The sequence below is a fragment of the Scyliorhinus torazame genome, chromosome 1 (assembly GCF_047496885.1).
Source record: "Scyliorhinus torazame isolate Kashiwa2021f chromosome 1, sScyTor2.1, whole genome shotgun sequence".
Classification (NCBI taxonomy): domain Eukaryota; kingdom Metazoa; phylum Chordata; class Chondrichthyes; order Carcharhiniformes; family Scyliorhinidae; genus Scyliorhinus; species Scyliorhinus torazame.
The window spans coordinates 68,780,233-68,799,087 of NC_092707.1; the positions used below are offsets into that span (position 1 = coordinate 68,780,233).

Here is an 18,855-nt window from a genome sequence, read left to right on the forward strand (position 1 = left end):
CGAGCCATTTTGCCCCCCACCATGACACTCCCGTAAGTCAGCTGACTCTCCCGCCATTTCATCGACCCCCAGTGTGAGAATCCCCCCACCCCTTGGCAGTCAGTGCGCTCCTTTCCAGCAACGCCCTTCCCCCCCGGCCCCGCCCCCATCCTTCCCTTATGCGGGGAAAAAAACCCGCACTTTCCTGAGCCGGCCCCGCCCCCTCTGGCGCAGTTCCTATTTGCGGCCTTACCCCAACTCCCCATCCCCGGGCCTCCACCCCCCCTCTTCATCCGCGGGGTCCTGCCCCTCCAACACCGACACCCACACTCTCCCACAGCCCCCACATCAAATCCATTCACCCATCCCCACCCAGCATCAAAACAAAAAGAACATTCCCCAAACGCAGTAAACATCCCCCCACGATAAACCCTCAGTTTGAGTCCAACTTTTCAGACTGGATAAAGTTCCATGCCTCATCATGCGTTTCAAAATAGTGGTGTCGATCTTGGAACGTGACCCACAATCGCGCTGGCTGCAGCATCCCGAACTTCACCCCCTTCCGATGGAGCATCGCCTTAGCCTGGTTAAAACCAGCCCTCTTCTTAGCCACCTCCGCACTCCAGTCCTGGTAAATTCGGATCTCCGTGTTCTCCCACCTGCTGCTCCGTTCTTTTTGGCCCATCTCAGGACACACTCTCTGTCCATAAAGCGGTGGAACCTCACCACTATAGCCCCTGGCGGCTCGTTGGCTTTGGGTCTCCTTGCCAGGACCGATGAGCCCCATCCAGCTCCAGGGGCCTCGGGAAAGCTCCCGCGCCCATCAGCGAATTGAGCACCGTGCTCATATATGCCCCGGCATCGGGCCCCTCCACTCCTTCAGGGAGACCCAGAATCTGAAGATTCTTCCCCCTCGACCTATTCTACAGGTCCTCAAATTTTTCCGCTCACCTCTTGTGCAGCGCCTCGTGCGCCTCCACCTACACCGCCAGACCCAAGATCTCGTCCTCGTTCTCCGAGGCTTTTTGCCGCACCTCCCGGATCGCTGCCCCTTGGGCCTTCTGGGTCTCCACAAGCTTCTCAATCGCCGCCTTCATTGGCGCCAGCATTTCTGTCCTCAGCTCCACGAAGCAGCGTTTAAGAAACTCCTGCTGCTTCTGCGACCACTGTGCCATGCTGCTTGGTCTCCACCTGCCGCCATCTTGCTTTTCCTCCCTCGCACTTTCCGCTGCACCAGGATCACTTTTTTAACCGCTCCACTCCTGGTCCAATCCATATACTGTTGGGGGGACCTTGCTGTCATCTTCCCACACTGGAAACCGTCGAACAATTGCCGTTGGGGCCCCTCTGAAGAGCCCAAGAGTCCGTTCCTGGCGGGAGCTGTCGAACGTGCGACCTACCTAGGCATAGCCGCAACCGGAAGTCTCAATAGGTCTACACTTGAATGCAAAACAGAGAAGTTAGTTTTCCTCCCTGCTACCGATCAGAAGCTGCTGGCCTCCAACAACTTTTGGTAATTAGAGCAGCTAAACAGGAATGGTAAATCGTGTTGTACAGAAATGGTTGAACAATTAAGCAGTAGTTACATCAACATTTAGAAAAGAAAAGACAGGTTAATGTATTAACATTGAAACTCCCTCCCTAACTATCTCTGCCTCGTTATCTCTCTCCATCCTCCTTTAAACCTAACCCTTTGATCAACCTTTTTCTTACCCGTCCGAATATATCTGTAAATTCTTTAAATAGTCAGCATGATATATCTTTATGTGGTTCAACATCAACTTCTGTCTAATAATCCTCCTGGGAAGCACCTTGCGTGTTTATAAAGCATTAAAGGCGTTTGGCTTGACATCCATCATTGGAGCTGGTTTTTGAGGGCTTTCTTTTCATTTTCTAGAAGAAAAGGATTATGGGAATCATGAGCTTCCTTTAGTCCATTGCCCCTGGAACCTCCTCGGCAACATGATTGGAAAATGGGACGCAGCCAGGTACGCTCTCTTTGCCATACTTTTACTTCAAAAAAGTTCTTAAAAGGACGATTTACAAAAACCGCCACTGCCATTCATTTGCATTTTACCAGTGATCTTCGGAACGATGAACAATGTAAGTTGACAGGTCCTTTCTTTACTAAGTGCGGGTGGACACAGTTTAAGGTTCACATGAACATTTCTATTCTTCACTAATGACCACATTCACATGCACTCTTTAGAGCAATTAAGAAAAACAAACATGTCCACAGGGGCAACATATTGCAAGAAAGCACAATCAGTTCATATCAAACTTTTTTATCTCGCAATTCGCCCTATTAGCATTTCTGGAACTTAGCTTTTATCTTCCCATTTACTCTGTTGACTCACGCTTTGCATTATGTACACAACCTAAACCATTGGAACTGTTTCGCAAAGAGAACACTTAAAAGCAAAAGTTTTTTGTGTGTGTGTGACTCTCTCTCTCTCTCTCTCTCCCCCCGCCCCCCCCCCCCCCCCCCCCCCCACACACACACACACACACAACTCGACTGACAGCTTGTGCTGCCTTCTGAATGAAAAGGAGATGAGTTGAAAAGGGAGGAGTTTGGTAAAAATGCAGGAATTTAGCAGAACTTCCATTTCAATGGGCTGGGGAGCTTTGCGATTTTCTGCTGTGCTATGTGTAGGGTGTAAAAAACAGATTCCAACTCTTTAACAATAGGTCATCTCACTGTTGTCCACTGAGGCCTAAGGCCATAAACAAAGCTTGGAAAATCAACAAGCCCTCCCCTGGTATCAGCTCCTGGCAGTGCTACTGTCATTCTTTGTTCAATTTATTGGCATGTGAACAGCCTTGATAGCATAACATCTGGGTACTCAAAAGACTGGGTGGTCACAAGAGAGCCTTCTGCAGACTGAGATTGGGGGGATGTGGCAAAAGTATAAAATTCCACTTATTAAGACATTTCCCCCTATTTTCTATCTGTTTTTAAATGTTTACCATCATGCCAGCCGCTAATTCACATGACGCGTTCACGACAGAGGGTACGTGAACTGGCATATAACCAACCCCTCCAGTGCAGGACTTTCATCATTCATTTGTTTTGCTCTTTGCAAGAGCAATCCACCTATCCTGCACATCTTTTGAGTTGTGGGGGCGAGACCCACGCAGACACGGGACGAATGTGAAAACTCCACATGGACAGTGACCCGGGGCCGGGATTGAACCCGGGTCCTCGGTGCCATGAGGCAGCAGTGCTAACCACTGCACCGCCATGCCACCTTTCATTTATATCACTATATTTGTGGCAGCAGAATGTATGCTATTATTACTGTAATCTCATTTACTCAGAGCTATGAGCTATTTACTTGCAGGTGCAAAACTCCGGGCAAACACTCTTCAGCTCAAATTGAGAAATTGCTGTCTGTGATATTAGTATGGGAACTCGTAAATGGATTAATTTCTAAAAGAGCAAATAAACAAACGCCATGCAGACTTATTAAGCTTTCGAATGCTTATTTCGCAAACCATAAAAGAGACATACAGGAAGCAGAACCAAGGAGTAGGCAGACATCGGGGGCCAACAAATGAGACAAATCTACAATGAAATGTACATGCATGAACATTAGGTGCATTAGGACTAATGCCAGAAGTGGAGGCTGTTATGGCAGCAGGGAACTCTGACTTAGTGGGAATGTTCCAAACCTGCCAGACCCTAGAGGAATGTAATAAAGGCAACAAACAGAGAGAAAGAACAATGGGTAAACATAAACTGGTAAAGGGATAGCACAGTTCTATGTGTCAGGGACAAATAGGTTGTGAAGAAGTTGGTCTTGGAGGTGCAAAGTTGCACAAATAAGCTACCCTTAGATGTCTTTAATGTGAAGAGGAAAAAAATGAGACTAGGACATTCCAGGAAGCTCAAGAAGGATAAGAAGAATACAGTTTGCTCTTGAAGAGATAATGACGGTATGAAAATAGAGAGGTTACGTCAATAGTAGAAATTTGGAACACTCAATGGGTTGAGACTAAACTGCCTGACCGTTCCATAACTCAGTGCATAAGAGAAGCTGCTGCAGGAATATTACATTGCTATTGTTACTAAACCTCGACGAATTATGACCTTGTGATGTTACCTTTGTAAGTCATTGCTTTCTAGAACAAGGGGCGAAATTCTCCCGAAACGGCGCGATGTCCGCCGACTGGCGCCCAAAACGGCGCCAATCAGACGGGCATTGCGCCGCCCCAAAGGTGCGGAATGCTCCGCATCTTTGGGGGCAGAGCCCCAACATTGAGGGGCTAGGCTGACGCCGGAGGAATTTCCGCCCCGCCAGCTGGCGGAAACGGCCTTTATTGCCCCGCCAGCTGGCACGGAAATGACATGTCGGGGCGGCGAATGCGCGGGAGCGTCAGCGGACGCTGAAAGTTTCCCGCGCATGCGCAGTGGAGGGAGTCTCTTCCGCCTCCGCCATGGTGGAGACCGTGGCGGAGGCGGAAGGGAAAGAGTGCCCCCATGGCACAGGCCCGCCCGCGGATCAGTGGGCCCCAATCGCGGGCCAGGCCACCGTGGGGGCACCCCCCGGGGCCAGATCGCCCCGCGCCCCCCCAGGACCCCGGAGCCCACCCACGCTGCCTTGTCCCGCCATTCAAAAGGTGGTTTAATCCACGCCGGCGGGACAGGCAATTTATCGGCGGGACTTCGGCCCATCCGGGCTGGAGAATCCAGCGGGGGGACCCGCCAACCGGAGCGGCCCGATTCCCGCCCCCGCCGAATATCCGGTACCGGAGACTTCGGCAACCGGCAGGGGTGGGATTCACGGCAGCCCCTGGCGATTCTCCAACCCGGCGGGGGGTCGGAGAATGACGCCCAAGGTCTGAAATTGAATCACAAGGTCACAAATGCTTTTGCCAAGTATATCACCATGAATATCATAAGAATCCAAAGATTCATTGGCTTTGTTGCATATCTTACTAAATTTGGAGTTGAACTCAGGATGAATGAGCCACTGAGATATGTGACATGATGCAAAATAGTAATGGCAGTATATTCACAGCTAAGTAACCATTTAAATTGAATACTTCACAGCAGCTCATTCAGAGCTGAAATACTATAATGTGCAGAAAAATGATCCTGTAAATGAATATTTCAGAAACAGGATTTGATGAACACTCAGGCAGCTAGAACAGCAAGTTGCATTTCTTGATTCTCGGAATGAAGTATTCATGGTGTGCTTGAGAGATTCCATCAGTACTGTGATCAGACAACAACTTATATTTATTTAGCACCTTTGTGCAATAAAAGGTCACCCATACATTTCCTCATGCACCCCACTCACCCCTAATAGCCTCCCACACCCCCAATGGCAAGCTATCCCCCCATCCATCTCTTATGGCCCTTCATACCCCTCTGCCAACCTATGGCACTTCCATGTCCATTGACCCACTATGTACTGTAAAGAACCAATAAATCCGATTGTTGCAATAGAATATGTAAAGAAAAGCTTTTTTAAAAAGTCATTCATTTATTACTTTCCACTATGTTAAAAAAAGTAATTTCACTGCAAGGCAATAAAAGTGTCAATCATGCAGACCCTTTAATATGAATAACAAAAAACACAAACCCTTGAAACTACTTAACCTTGTGTAAATAAATATTGTGAAATTAATGGGAGGATTCAGAGACCCAAAGCTGTCAAGCAAGCAATGTTTCACCTGCAGTGCAACTGTTTCAACAAGAATAATGGATGTCTCGGCTCTCATAACCAGGCTTGAGGTTTAATCCTTTCAAGGGCTTGTGGTTTCAGTTAGTGATACTTTAAAGGGTCAGGGTGATTGACATTTTTATTGTCTTGTGGAGTGAAAATGCTTATTTTTAATACAATGGAAAGTCATAGAGTCATTGAGTTTCACAGCACAGAGAGAAGCCCTTCGGCCCATCATGTCTGTGTTAGCCATCCAACACCTATGCATTTGAATCCTGTTTTCCAGCGCGTGTTCTGTAGTGCTGTATGCCACTGGGTTTCAAGTGTTCATCTAAATGCTTCTTAGATGTTGTGAAAGTTTCTGCCTTGAACACCCTTTCAGTCAACAAATTGCAGATTTCCACCACCCTCTGGGTGAAAAGGTTTCCCCTCACATCCACTCTAAATCTGCCGATCCAACATCCAGTACTGGATGAGCAGAAGATTCCTCAAATTAAATGTTGGTAAAACTGAACTTTCATCCCTGGTCAAAACTCCGTTCTTTAGCTACTGACTCCATCTCTCGCCCTGGCAACGGTCTGAGGCTCAACCAGACTGTTCACAACATTGGTGTCCTCTTTAGTCCCGAGGTGTGCTTCTGACCATGTAGAAATCCACCACTAAGACGGCCCACTTCCATTTCTATAACGTCGCCAAACTTTATCCCTGCCTTAGCTTGTCTACTGTTGAAACCCTCATTCATGTCTTTGTTACCTTTAGACTTGAATATTCCAATTCACTCCTGGTTGGTCTCCCACATCCTACCCTTTGTAAACGTTTGGGTTATGCAAAATTCTGCTCCTGCCCTGTGTTCGTACTGGCACCAGTTAATTTCTCCTCCATCGCCTGTGCCCCCCAAAACCGACAGTTGGTCACCAGACAAACAACACCTCGATTTGGAAATTCTGTCCTTCTTTTCAAATTGCTCCATGGGCACACTCCTCCCTACTTCTTTACTCTCCTCCAGCCACACAATCCTCACATCTATCTGTGCATCTCTCATTCGATGAGCATATTTCACTGGCTTCATCCATTGAGCATCTCCAGTTTTAATCGCTCAATTATTGGCTGCCAAGGCGCTAAGATCTGAAATTCCCCCGCTCCATACCTCTGCTTGTTTAATACACTCCTTAAAGCCAAACTCCTTGGCCGGGATTTTCCCTTCTGGGGACTAAGTCCCCACGTCCGCCGGAAAACGGGCGAGAATCACTCCGGACTTTTTCCTCGAAGGTCCGGGGTGATTCTCCGTTTTCCTGGGGGCTAGCAGAGCCCCGCCGTGCGTCCCGCAGCTCTGGCTGCCGGCGGGGCGCTGCTGTCTAGACCGCACAGCCGCGCATGCGCACGGCGGCCGCAAGCGGGTCCGCGCATGCACATGGCAGGCCACTTTGGCGCGGGCGCCACCGACATGGCGGAGCAAGGTAAGTCCCCCGCAGATCGCGATGGCCCGCCGATTGGTGGCCCCTGATCGCGGGCCTGGCCACTGCGGAGGCCCTCCCCGGAGTCAGTTTCCCCCCACCAGGAACGCTGCCGCGGGTCCGAGCTCCCGTCGGGTGGTACCAGATGTAAACCACGCTGGCAGGAGATCGGCCGGTTGCCCACGGAGAATCGCTGCGGGGGCCTATTTCACCACCCCCAACCGGCGCCGCAGCAACCGCACAGGCGCGATTGCCGCCGATTCTCCAGTCACCGGAGAATCGGTGGCCTGACGTCAGAGTGGCGTGGCAGGAATTTCCCGTGCCCCCGGCGATTCTCCGACCCGGCGCGGGCTCGGAGAATCCCGACCCTTGTCTAAGCTTTTGGCCATCAGACCTATATCTCTTTTCATGGCTTGTTGCCAAATATTTTTAATAACACTCCTGTGAAGTTCTTTGGGACCTTTTACTACATTAAAGGTCCAATATAAGTACTGATTGTTGTTGCTTGTTTGGATCTCTGGTCACATCGTACATTTAAATATTGCATACAAAAAGATGATCATGTGGATTTGAGGTTCATTTATTTATTTATTTTTTGCTTTGTGGTAGTATGTATTGGGGGTCATGTGGGACTGGAAGCCCTAATGTCATTGGCTGGCAGATCCCGGGTCCTGGTTGGCCGTTGACTTCTAGCTCCGCCCTGAAGGCGGAGTATAAGAAGCCGGAGTATTCCCCCGCAGGCCAGTTTACTATCGAGCTGCGGGGGAACAGACACGCTTAATAAAGCCTCATCGACTTCACCCTATTCGTCTCACGGAGTCTTTGTGCGCTACAATTTATTAAGCGTGCCTAAAAAGGACTATGGAGCTCAGGATCATTCCAGAATGCCTGAGGATCAGCCCCCACGCAGTGAACGCGGCAGCAGCCTTCAAACACTGGCAGACTTGCTTCGAGGCCTACCTCAGAACGACCACCGGCCGAGTCTCAGACGAACAAAAACTGCAGGTCCTGCACTCGAGGGTGAGCACGGAGATTTTCACCCTCATTGAAGACACCGACGATTTCCAGACAGCGTTCGCAGCACTCAGAAGTCTCTACGTTCGCCCAGTTAACCAAATCTACGCTCGCTACCAGCTCGCGACGAGACGGCAAGCTCCCGGAGAATCGATGGACGAGTTCTACGCCGCGCTGCTGATTTTGGGACGAGCCTGCAGCTGCCCATCGGTGAACGCAAACGAACACACGGACATGTTAATGCGCGATGCTTTTGTGGCAGGTATGCAATCCTCCCAAATCCGCCAAAGACTTCTAGAAAAAGAGTCGCTAGGACTCTCAGAGGCACGGGCCCTAGCAGCCTCCCTAGACGTGGCCACGCGTAATACCCGCGCCTACGGCCTCGACCGCGCGGCAGGCCATTGGGCCCCATACGTACCCGTCGCGGCAAACCCCCTACCCCCCCCCCGGACACCCCACAGGCTTGCGCGGTCCAAACGCCGAGTTGCACCGGGAGCGCCCTCTGTTATTTCTGCGGCCAGGCGAAACACCCCCTACAGCGCTGTCCGGCCCGCGCAGCCATCTGCAAAAGCTGCGGGAAAAAGGGCCATTATGCGGTTGTGTGCCGGTCCCGCGAGGTCGCCGCCGTCCCGGGAGCACAGGGAGCCCTGCAAGCAGTCTATGCGCCCCAACCCCCCCAGCACGCCATGTACGACCCGCAGGCGCAGCCGCTCTGGGTCCCGACCACCGCGGTCCCGGGGGAACTGGGAGCTCTGCACGCCGCCTACGCTCCCCAACCCCCCTCCCCGCAGCCCATGTATGACCCGCCGCCGGCGCTACCGCTTTGGGTCCCGGCCAACACTCTCCACAGAGAGGAGGGAGTTTTTCACGTCCCTAACGCCACCCTAACCCCCGTCCCGCGCCCCACGCCTGACCCGCCGGCGCCACCTACTTGGACCCCGACCACCGCTGTCCCCGGTGAGGGAGCTCCGCGCGGTCCTTGCGCTCGCTGCCCCACACCTGACCCGCCGGCGCCGCCGACTTGGGCCCCGACCACCGCTGTCCCCGGTGAGGGAGCTCCGCGCGGTCCTAGCGCTCACGGTCCTAGCGCTCGCGGTGAGGGAGCTCCGTGCGGTCCTAGCGCTCGTGGTCCTAGCGCTCCCCAGCCCCCCCAGCACACCATGTGCGACCCGCAGACGCCGCCATTTTGGGTCCCGACCACCATGAGGGGAGGAGGGGCGCCGCCATCTTGGACCGCCCCAGACCTGTACGACGCATGGGGGCGGCCATTTTGTCCACCCTCGCCGCCATCTTGTGACCCCCAGCCACGTGCGATGTATGGGGGCAGCCATTTCGTTCATCCCCGACGCCATCTTGGACGGCAACAACGGACCCCACTCCACTACTACAACCACGGCTCGCTTCGATTACGCTCGATCAGGCTCGGCCCCGGACACTCCAGACGACGACGACAACGGTCTTAATAAACGGCCACGAGACGCCATGCCTAGTCAACTCCGGGAGCACGGAAAGCTTTATACACCCCGACACGGTATGACGCTGTTTCTTGACCACCTACCCCAGCGCACAAAAGATTTGCCTAGCTGCAGGATCCCACTCCGTACAGATCCAGGGATTCTGCATAGTTACCCTTACGGTGCAGGGGAGGGAGTACTAAAACTACAAACTTAACGTCCTTCCCCAACTCTGTGCCCCCACCTTGCTGGGATTAGATTTCCAATGTAATCTACAGAGCCTTACGTTCAAATTCGACGGCCCCATACCCCCACTCACTATCTGCGGCCTCGCAACCCTCAAAGTGCAACCCCCGTCCTTGTTTGCGAACCTCACCCCGGATTGCAAACCCGTCGCCACTAGGAGCAGACGGTACAGCGCCCAGGACCGGACCTTCATTCGGTCCGAAGTCCAGCAGCTACTAAAGGAGGGCATAATCCAGGCCAGCAATAGTCCCTGGAGAGCGCAGGTGGTAGTAGTGAAGACAGGGGAGAAACAAAGGATGGTCATTGACTATAGCCAGACCATCAACAGGTACACACAACTAGACGCGTACCCTCTCCCCCGCATATCCGACATGGTCAATCGGATTGCCCAATATAAAGTCTTCTCCACCGTGGACCTCAAGTCCGCCTACCATCAGCTCCCCATCCGCCCAAGTGACCGCAAGTACACAGCCTTCGAGGCAGACGGGCGATTATACCATTTCCTACGGGTCCCTTTTGGCGTCACAAACGGGGTCTCGGTCTTCCAACGGGAGATGGACCGAATGGTTGATCAACATGGGTTGCGGGCCACGTTCCCGTATCTCGACAATGTAACCATCTGCGGCCACGATCAGCAGGACCACGACGCCAACCTCCAGAATTTCCTCCAGACCGCCAAAGCCTTGAACCTCACGTACAACGAGGACAAGTGCGTTTTTAGCACCGACCGGCTAGCCATTCTGGGCTACATAGTACGCAATGGGATAATAGGCCCCGACCCCGAACGTATGCGCGCACTCATGGAATTTCCCCTCCCGCACTGCCCAAAAGCCCTGAAACGCTGCTTGGGGTTCTTTTCGTACTACGCCCAGTGGGTCCCCCAGTACGCAGACAAGGCCCGCCCCCTAATACAGACCTTCCCTCTGTCGACAGAGGCTTGCCAGGCCTTCAGCCGCATCAAAGCGGATATCGCAAAGGCCACGATGCGCGCCATCGACGAGTCCCTCCCCTTCCAGGTCGAGAGCGACGCCTCCGACGTAGCTCTAGCGGCCACCCTTAACCAAGCGGGCAGACCCGTGGCCTTTTTCTCCCAAACCCTCCACGCTTCAGAAATCCGCCACTCCTCAGTAGAAAAGGAAGCCCAAGCCACCGTGGAAGCTGTGCGACATTGGAGGCATTACCTGGCCGGCAGGAGATTCACTCTCCTCACCGACCAACGGTCGGTAGCCTTCATGTTCAATAATGCACTGCGGGGCAAAATCAAAAACGACAAGATCTTAAGGTGGAAGATCGAGCTCTCCACCTTCAACTACGAGATCTTGTATCGTCCCGGAAAGCTGAACGAGCCGTCCGATGCCCTATCCCGCGGCACATGTGCCAACGCACAAATTAACTGCCTCCAAACCCTCCACGAGGACCTCTGCTAACCGGGGGGTCACTCGGTTTTACAACTTCATCAAGTCCCGCAATCTCCCATACTCCTTAGAGGAGGTCCGTACAGTCACAAGGGACTGCCACATCTGCGCGGAATGCAAGCCGCATTTTTTCAGGCCAGATGGAGCGCACCTGATTAAGGCTTCCCGCCCCTTCGAGCGCCTCAGTCTCGATTTCAAAGGGCCCCTCCCCTCCATCGACCGCAACGCATATTTTCTTAACGTAGTGGACGAATACTCCCGCTTCCCTTTTGCCATCCCCTGTTCTGACATGACCGCGGCCACAATCATTAAAGCCCTGAACAGCATCTTCACACTGTTCGGTTACCCCGCATACGTCCACAGCGACAGGGGGTCCTCTTTCATGAGTGACGAGCTGCGCCAGTTCCTGCTCAGCAAGGGCATAGCCTCAAGCAAGACGACCAGCTACAACCCCCGGGGGAACGGGCAAGTAGAAAGGGAGAACGGCACGGTCTGGAAGGCCGTCCTACTGGCCCTACGCTCCAGGGATCTCCCAGTTTCACGGTGGCAGGAGGTCCTCCCGGACGCTCTCCATTCCATCCGGTCGTTATTATGTACGAGCACTAATCAAACGCCTCATGAGCGTCTCCTTGTCTTCCCTAGGAGGTCCTCCTCTGGAACGTCGCTGCCGACCTGGCTGGCGACCCCAGGACCCATCCTGCTCCGAAAGCATGTGCGGGCACATAAGGCGGACCCGTTGGTCGAAAGGGTTCACCTCCTCCACGCAAACCCCCAGTATGCCTACGTGGAGTACCCCGACGGCCGACAGGACACGGTCTCCCTGCGGGATCTGGCGCCCGCCGGCAACACGCACCCCCCCCGACACCATCAACCCAACCCCCCCCTTCCTGCCACCGCCGCACCCCGCGACCACCCCCTTCCCAGGAGGACCGGTCCCCCTCCCCTTTGCACCGACAGCTGAAACCGTACGGCTCCTGGAGGCGACAACACTGGTACAAGCACCACCACCACCGCCGGGGCCGAGGCGATCGACACGGACGACCAGACCGCCCGACCGACTCGTGGCGTCGATGTAAAACAAATATGGACTGTTCACAAGAACATTTTGCTTTTCTTCCTATCCTCTGTAAATAGTTGCAACAGGACGAACTGGTCCAATACTGTATCGCCATGTGAATGTTTTGTCCTCCCAGGACCAGCCCTGTAAACCCTTACCACCATACGAAGCATCACCCCGCCGGGTTCAATTTTGACAAGGGGTGAATGTGGTAGTATATATTGGGGGTCATGTGGGACTGGAAGCCCTAATGTCATTGGCTGACAGATCCCGGGTCCTGGTTGGCCGTTGACCTCTAGCTCCGCCCTGAAGGCGGAGTATAAGAAGCCGGCGTCTTCCCCCGCAGGCCAGTTTACTATCGAGCTGCGGGGGAACAGACACGTTTAATAAAGCCTCATCGACTTCACCCTATTCGTCTCACGGAGTCTTTGTGCGCTACATGCTTAAATTATTCTTTTCCAATTAAAAGGGCTATTTAGCGTGGCCAATCCATCGAACCTGAACATCTTTGGATTATGGGGGTGAGACCCACGCAGACACGCGGAAAATGTGCAAACCCCACATGGACAGTGATCCGGGGCCTGGATCGAACCTAGGTCCTCAGAACTGCGAGGCAGCAGTGCTAACCACTGCACCACCATATCGCCCTTGAGGTCCATTTATAAGAAAGACCAGCGACACTGAAGGCAGGATAATACTCAGATAATATCATTCGATAATATCTAATGGCGCAGAGCAATGATGATAAGAAGAAAATCCCAAGTTCAAAATGCAAGGCAAGCAGTAACAACTTCTGTTCTTCAAATGAATTACTTCAGCAGAATGTATGGAATTTGCAAGGCAATTAAAATTTCAAGATGCAAATCCTTAATGATGATAGCTAGGGGGTAAATCCCCACTGGAACTATATAGCTATAGGCAGAGTTACATTCACAATAGAACGTCTTTTGGTGCAGATATTGATGTAACAACAAAATAAATATGTAAAAGAACTCTAATACTGGTTCATCATGATAACAGGGAACCAAAATTTTTCATCTTTCAATATGTAACAGGGAAAAGAGGTGACAAAATGGCAAAAAAGAAACAATCTATTTTAACATCCCAATGATTTTTCTCCAGGATTGCACACAGCAGTGTCCTGGAAATTGATCTTCAAGTCATGGAGACCCCAGTTCAATCCTGAAGTGTTGGAACCCTACTAATCACCCCATCATCCTCATAACGAGCATCAGTAAAGTGGTGGAAGGGGTGATCAACAGTGCGATCAAGCCACGCTTGCACAGAAAAAACCTGCTCACTGACGCTCAGCTTGGGTTGTGCCAGGGTCACTTAGCTCCTGACCTCTTTACAGCCTTGCTCCAAACATGGACGAAAGAGTTGAACTGCAGAGATGAGGGGCTGGACTCTCTGTTATTGGGACTATGTCCCCACACTGTCGTAAAAACTGTGGACTTTCCCGTGCATGCGCATGGCGGCTGCATCCAGCGGTCGCGCCGTGCTCCATTGCGGACTAAAAATAGACCCCCGATTGGCTGCGCACCCAACCCTGACCGCCCGCACAATCATTGCCCGGTCGCGTATAAGGCCCCCCCCCGCCCTCCAATCGGCCCATGGCCAGGGTGGCCGCGGACTGAGTCCTCAGCCGCCACGCTAGTTTCCCGACCGGCTGGACTACATTAGATCCACGGCGTCGGGACTTTCGCTGGTCTGGGGCGGAGAGGGCCTCCAGCAATGGCCATAGGTAGGTGTATGCGGTGCGGCGTGCTCTCCGAGTAAGCCGCTTTTCGGGGCCCGCAGAATCGGGGAACCGATTCCGTGCAGGGGAAATGGATTCTCTGCCCCAACGCTGGCCGCGATTTCGGCGTCGGGGTGTGGAGAGCCCAGCCCAAGGTTAGAATAACTTCCCTCAACATCAAGCCAGCATTCCCTCCGTGATAAGGTTGGAAGTGGAAATGTTCGCTGATGATTGCACAATGTTCAACACCAATCACGACTCCTCAGAAAATGAAGCAGTCCGCATCCATACCAAACACTATTGGACAATATTTAAGATTAGGCTAATAAGTGGCAAGTAACATTTTTGTCACACTAGCGCCAGGCAATAACTATCTCCAATGAGAGAAAATCTTACCATTTCTCCTTGACATTGAATGGTATTACCATTGCTAAACCCCCAGTATTAACATCCTGGGAGTTACCATTGACCAAAAGCTGAACTGGACATATAGATATTGTGGCTACAAGGGCAGGATAGAGGTTGGGAATTCTGAGTTGAGTAACTAATTTCCTGACTCCCCAAAGCCTATCCACCATCTACAAGGCACAAGTCAGGAGTGTGAGTAAATGCTCTCCACTTGCCTTGATGAATGCACCTCCAACAACACTCAAGAAGTTCATCATCGTCCAGGACAAAACAGCGTGCTTGATTGGCACACATCTACCACATTAAACTCTCTCAACAACTGATGCACAGTGGCAGCAGTATGTACCAACAAGATGCATGCAGTAACTCACCAAGGCTTTTTCGATAGCACCTCCCAAACACCTCTACCATCTAGAAAGACACGAGAAACAGATGCATGGGACACTACCACCTGAAAGTTCCCTTCCAAGCCACACAGCATCCTGACATGGAACTATATCGCTGTTCCTTATCTGTCACTGGGCCAATAGCCTAGAACTCCCTTCCTAAGAGCTCTGTGGTTTTGCCACATGGACTGCAGCGGTTCAAGAAGGAGCCTCACTATCACCTTCTCAAGGGAAATTAGGAATGGCATGGCCAGTGATGCCCAGTTTTCGTGAATGAATACATTTTTAAAAATTCCTACATTTAATTTCCTTCAACTACTTAATCCCTTATAACAATGGTTAATTAGGGTTAAGTGTATTCACTGCCTCACTTCGAAGACTTTATAAGAATTTGGAGCTGTTAATCTTACTAGACTCTCAGGAACCCCTCTGTGATAATGGTAGGTTGTGGAATCAACCCTGCAGCACAAATCCTACAATGATAACATTCAGACTTTTCTCAAAAAAGAGTGAAATAACCATCATTCACTTTTTTAACTTTCAGCTGCTTCTTTCAATAATTCAGGGGATTTAAATCCCTTGACAGCTTGACAGTTCCAATGAGCTTTGACAGTTCACTTGATGGTTCTCTTGAAATTTCCATCAGCTTAACAGTTCCACTGAGTCTATCCGTTTTTTAACACATTCATGTCTAATTTTACAAATCCAAATGGCATCTAAAGGTACCTTACCTCTCTCAAAGATGTCTCTGGACCTATCCAAAAGGGTCCTACCTCTTGAGAACTCCACCTATTTTGGACTTTCTCCTGATAGGTCTAAAGTGCCCAAGTCTTGTTTTGGTTAGCCCACCTGCCAAAATTAGTTCTGACTGAAGATAGCTTCACGCTTAAAGCTGCCTCTGTGAGCCATGGATATGTAGTCAACAAACCGCCTGTTTATATACCCCGCCCCCTTGCAAAAATGGTGGGAGGGCAGGTTCAAGTACGGGACTATTGGATTTGGTCTCCGCCACCGTTTTCATTTTGACAGAGAGCCTTCCCATCAATACAAAAATTCTAGCCTAAGTGTTGGTATGCTTCTTGACTAAATAGGGTGCTTCAATTGAACCCAAATTGATCTTCAACCAATGTTTATAAACTTTCTCCTTTCCAACATGACTTACTGGATAGAGAACAGAAGGAGAATTTCAGGCTGAATTTGCCTATTTCGAGCTAAAGTTGCTGCGAGCTACTGTTACATTCTGCATTGGAGCAGTTGGTTCCTGGAATTGCAAATTCTGTGGAGCTGATTATATCTGCCGGAGTCGGCTAAGTTCAGAGGTCTGAAAGTTCTACTGAAGAAAGATTTCTCAGGAAGCATTTGAATGAAAGAAGCAAAATACTGCAGATGCTGGAATCTAAAATAAAGACAGAGGAGGCTGGGAAAACTCAGCAGGTCTGGTAGCATCTGTAAAGAGAGAAAACAGAGTTAACACTTTGAGTCAGCTTGGCTCTTTGTCAGAACACGTGCCAATTGGACTCAAAACGTCGGGCTGCAGCCCCGAGAAACATCCCGTTATCCAACAGCTCTTTGCCATTTCTTTTGGCCCCGGGAAGTTTCTCTGCGTAGAGGCTGCACGTAGGGTGATTTTGTGCTGGTGAGAAAGGCTTCTTGCAGATTGGGGTGCCATTTTGTCCGGTAGCCCCGATCTTTCCCCCCTCCACCCCTTTCAGATCCGCTCCCTGTTTTTGTACCCCCTCCTCACTCCCACGACCTTCGGGAGGCCCCTGGGTGCCACCCTCACCCTCCCTCCAAGTGGCAAGGCCCTCTGAGGCCCGATTCCTGGCAGTGTCAACCTGGCTCTTGATCACACTGGCAGTGCCAGCCTGGCAGTATCCCTGGCACCGTGGCACTGCCACCCAGGCACCCTGGCAGATCATGCCGGGTGGACTGACTCACAATTGGCCTGGCGTGGAGCCAGGGGCTCGCGCACGATTCACCCATTGCGCCCAGTGCAACGGGGTCCCAGAAACCCGCATGTTAGTTCTGTTTTCTCTCCTTACAGATGCTGCCAGACCTGCTTGAGGTTTTCCAGCATCCTCTGGTCTTGTTTGAGTGAGATCCTGACTACTTTCCTTTGACTTGCCGCTCGCCGTGTCACTTCCTGGAGCTGGCAACAACTGTCAGTTTTGTGTCGTTTTTCACCCGACCATGTTGAGCTAATTCAGCACCTCCAGATGGCCAATCCATTTCCCCTTCCTTACCTTCTCTTTTTGCCTCAAAGTTATGGATTTCCCCAAACAACATCTTGTTGAAGGGGAGCATTTGCTTGCAAAGAATCATTTGCTGAGGCACTCATTCATTCCCTATTACTGCCGGAGTGCTAGAAATGAAAGGATTAAAGGAAAAAATAATTTACATTTAGAGGCTTCCGTTGCATTCTGAAGACTACAAAATATAATGAAGAGTCAAGATGGAGCAGCTGAGCTGACCAGGTATTGATTTCAAACCAGGGGCTGGTTTAGCACAGTGGGCTAAACAGTTGGGTTGTAATGCAGAACAAGGCAGCAGCGCGGGTACAATTCCCGTACCGGCCTCCCCGAACAGGCGCCGGAATGTGGCGACTCGGGGCTTTTCAGAATAACTTCATTGAAGCCTATTGTGACAATAAGCGATTATTATTATTTCATTATGCCATAGGTAACAATTAAGTTCAGTAATATTTACAGTATGTCTCCAAAATAAATCAACAGATTGGTTGTTTAGACCCAAATCTTGGGTCTGTCCCTTCATTATTAAACATCATTACCATTATTTTCTTTTTAAATTTAGAATACCCAATATTTTTTTTTCCAATTAAGGGGCAATTTAGCGTGGCCAATCCACCTAACCTGCACATCTTTGGGTTGTGGGGGTGAAACCCACGCAGACATGGGGAGAATGTGCAAACTCCACACAGACAGTGATCCAGGGCCGGGATTCGAACCCAGGTCCTCAGCGCCGCAGTCCCGGTGCTATCCACTGCGCCACATACAGCCCCATCGTTACCATTATTATAACCATAATGCTGATTGCTAAAAAGCCACATAGTGGGAAACAGATGATCAAACAATTTGAGTAGAGGTCTTTGACAAAGGGTCATGTGGACCCGAAACGTTACCTCTTTTCTCTCCCTACAGATGTTGCCAGACTTGCCGAGATTTTCCAGCATTTTCACTTTGATTTCAGATTCCAGCATCCACAGTAATTTGCTTTTATTTGAGTAGAGGTGCAAGTTGCCTTTACTTTGATATTTTTAAAAAACCTTACAATACCGCTTGTGTCTATTTAGACATTAAAATCTAAACTGTTGAGAGAAAATAGAGCTAATGCTTCGAGTCTATATGACTCTTTGTCAAAGCTAGTCAAATCAAATTTATCAAATCCTTAAAGATTGCCTCTTGACTTCAAGAACAATTGAAAAGGAGAATAAGAACTATCACATATGAAAATAATTGGGAAAATGTTATTATAAGAAGTAAAGCATTATCAATCAATGCCTATTTAAGAACTGGAAAAAAAGCTTGACTATTTTTCAGACTATTAAATTAAAAGTATATTTGAAAAGGTCTGTATTATTCTGTAATGGAGAGATCATTCATTCATTCACTCAATTATTCTGCCAATGTGTATAATCAGTGTTCAGACAAATGTCATTCACTATGTGAAGCTCCTCAAGATAGCATGTCGGTTCTGACATGTTAGCAAAGATAATCACATCAAAGGCTATTGAATAGCCTCACTTTTCAGATTCAACACATTTTCCTCTTCCCCGGTATCAGTATTAACTTTTGTGCTACTGCTAAGTTTCCATGACATTACCGTTTTGTTCACACTGCGTCTGTGATATTTTGCACAATCTAAATTAATTTGCAAATACGAGAATCAGAGGATACAGATGAAGGTAATGTTATAAGGGAGCTATGTCAACTTTCATTTCTCTTGCCTTTATGGAAGATAGTTCATGCTGGAGCTGGAACGAAAAAAGGTTCCTCCTGTCACCTTACTGTACAT

The 18,855-nt window shown here is 50.3% G+C and overlaps 1 long non-coding RNA gene across 1 annotated transcript in view; it reads left to right on the forward strand.

Moving 5' to 3' along the window:
* Positions 1–1,882: 1,882 nt before the first annotated feature.
* LOC140429496 (uncharacterized) overlaps positions 1,883–18,855 on the forward strand; it is a 32,023-nt gene continuing 15,050 nt past the window's right edge. The window contains exon 1 of the long non-coding RNA XR_011949101.1: positions 1,883–1,967. This is a non-coding gene — a long non-coding RNA (uncharacterized lncRNA). The remainder of the gene's footprint in view (positions 1,968–18,855) is intronic.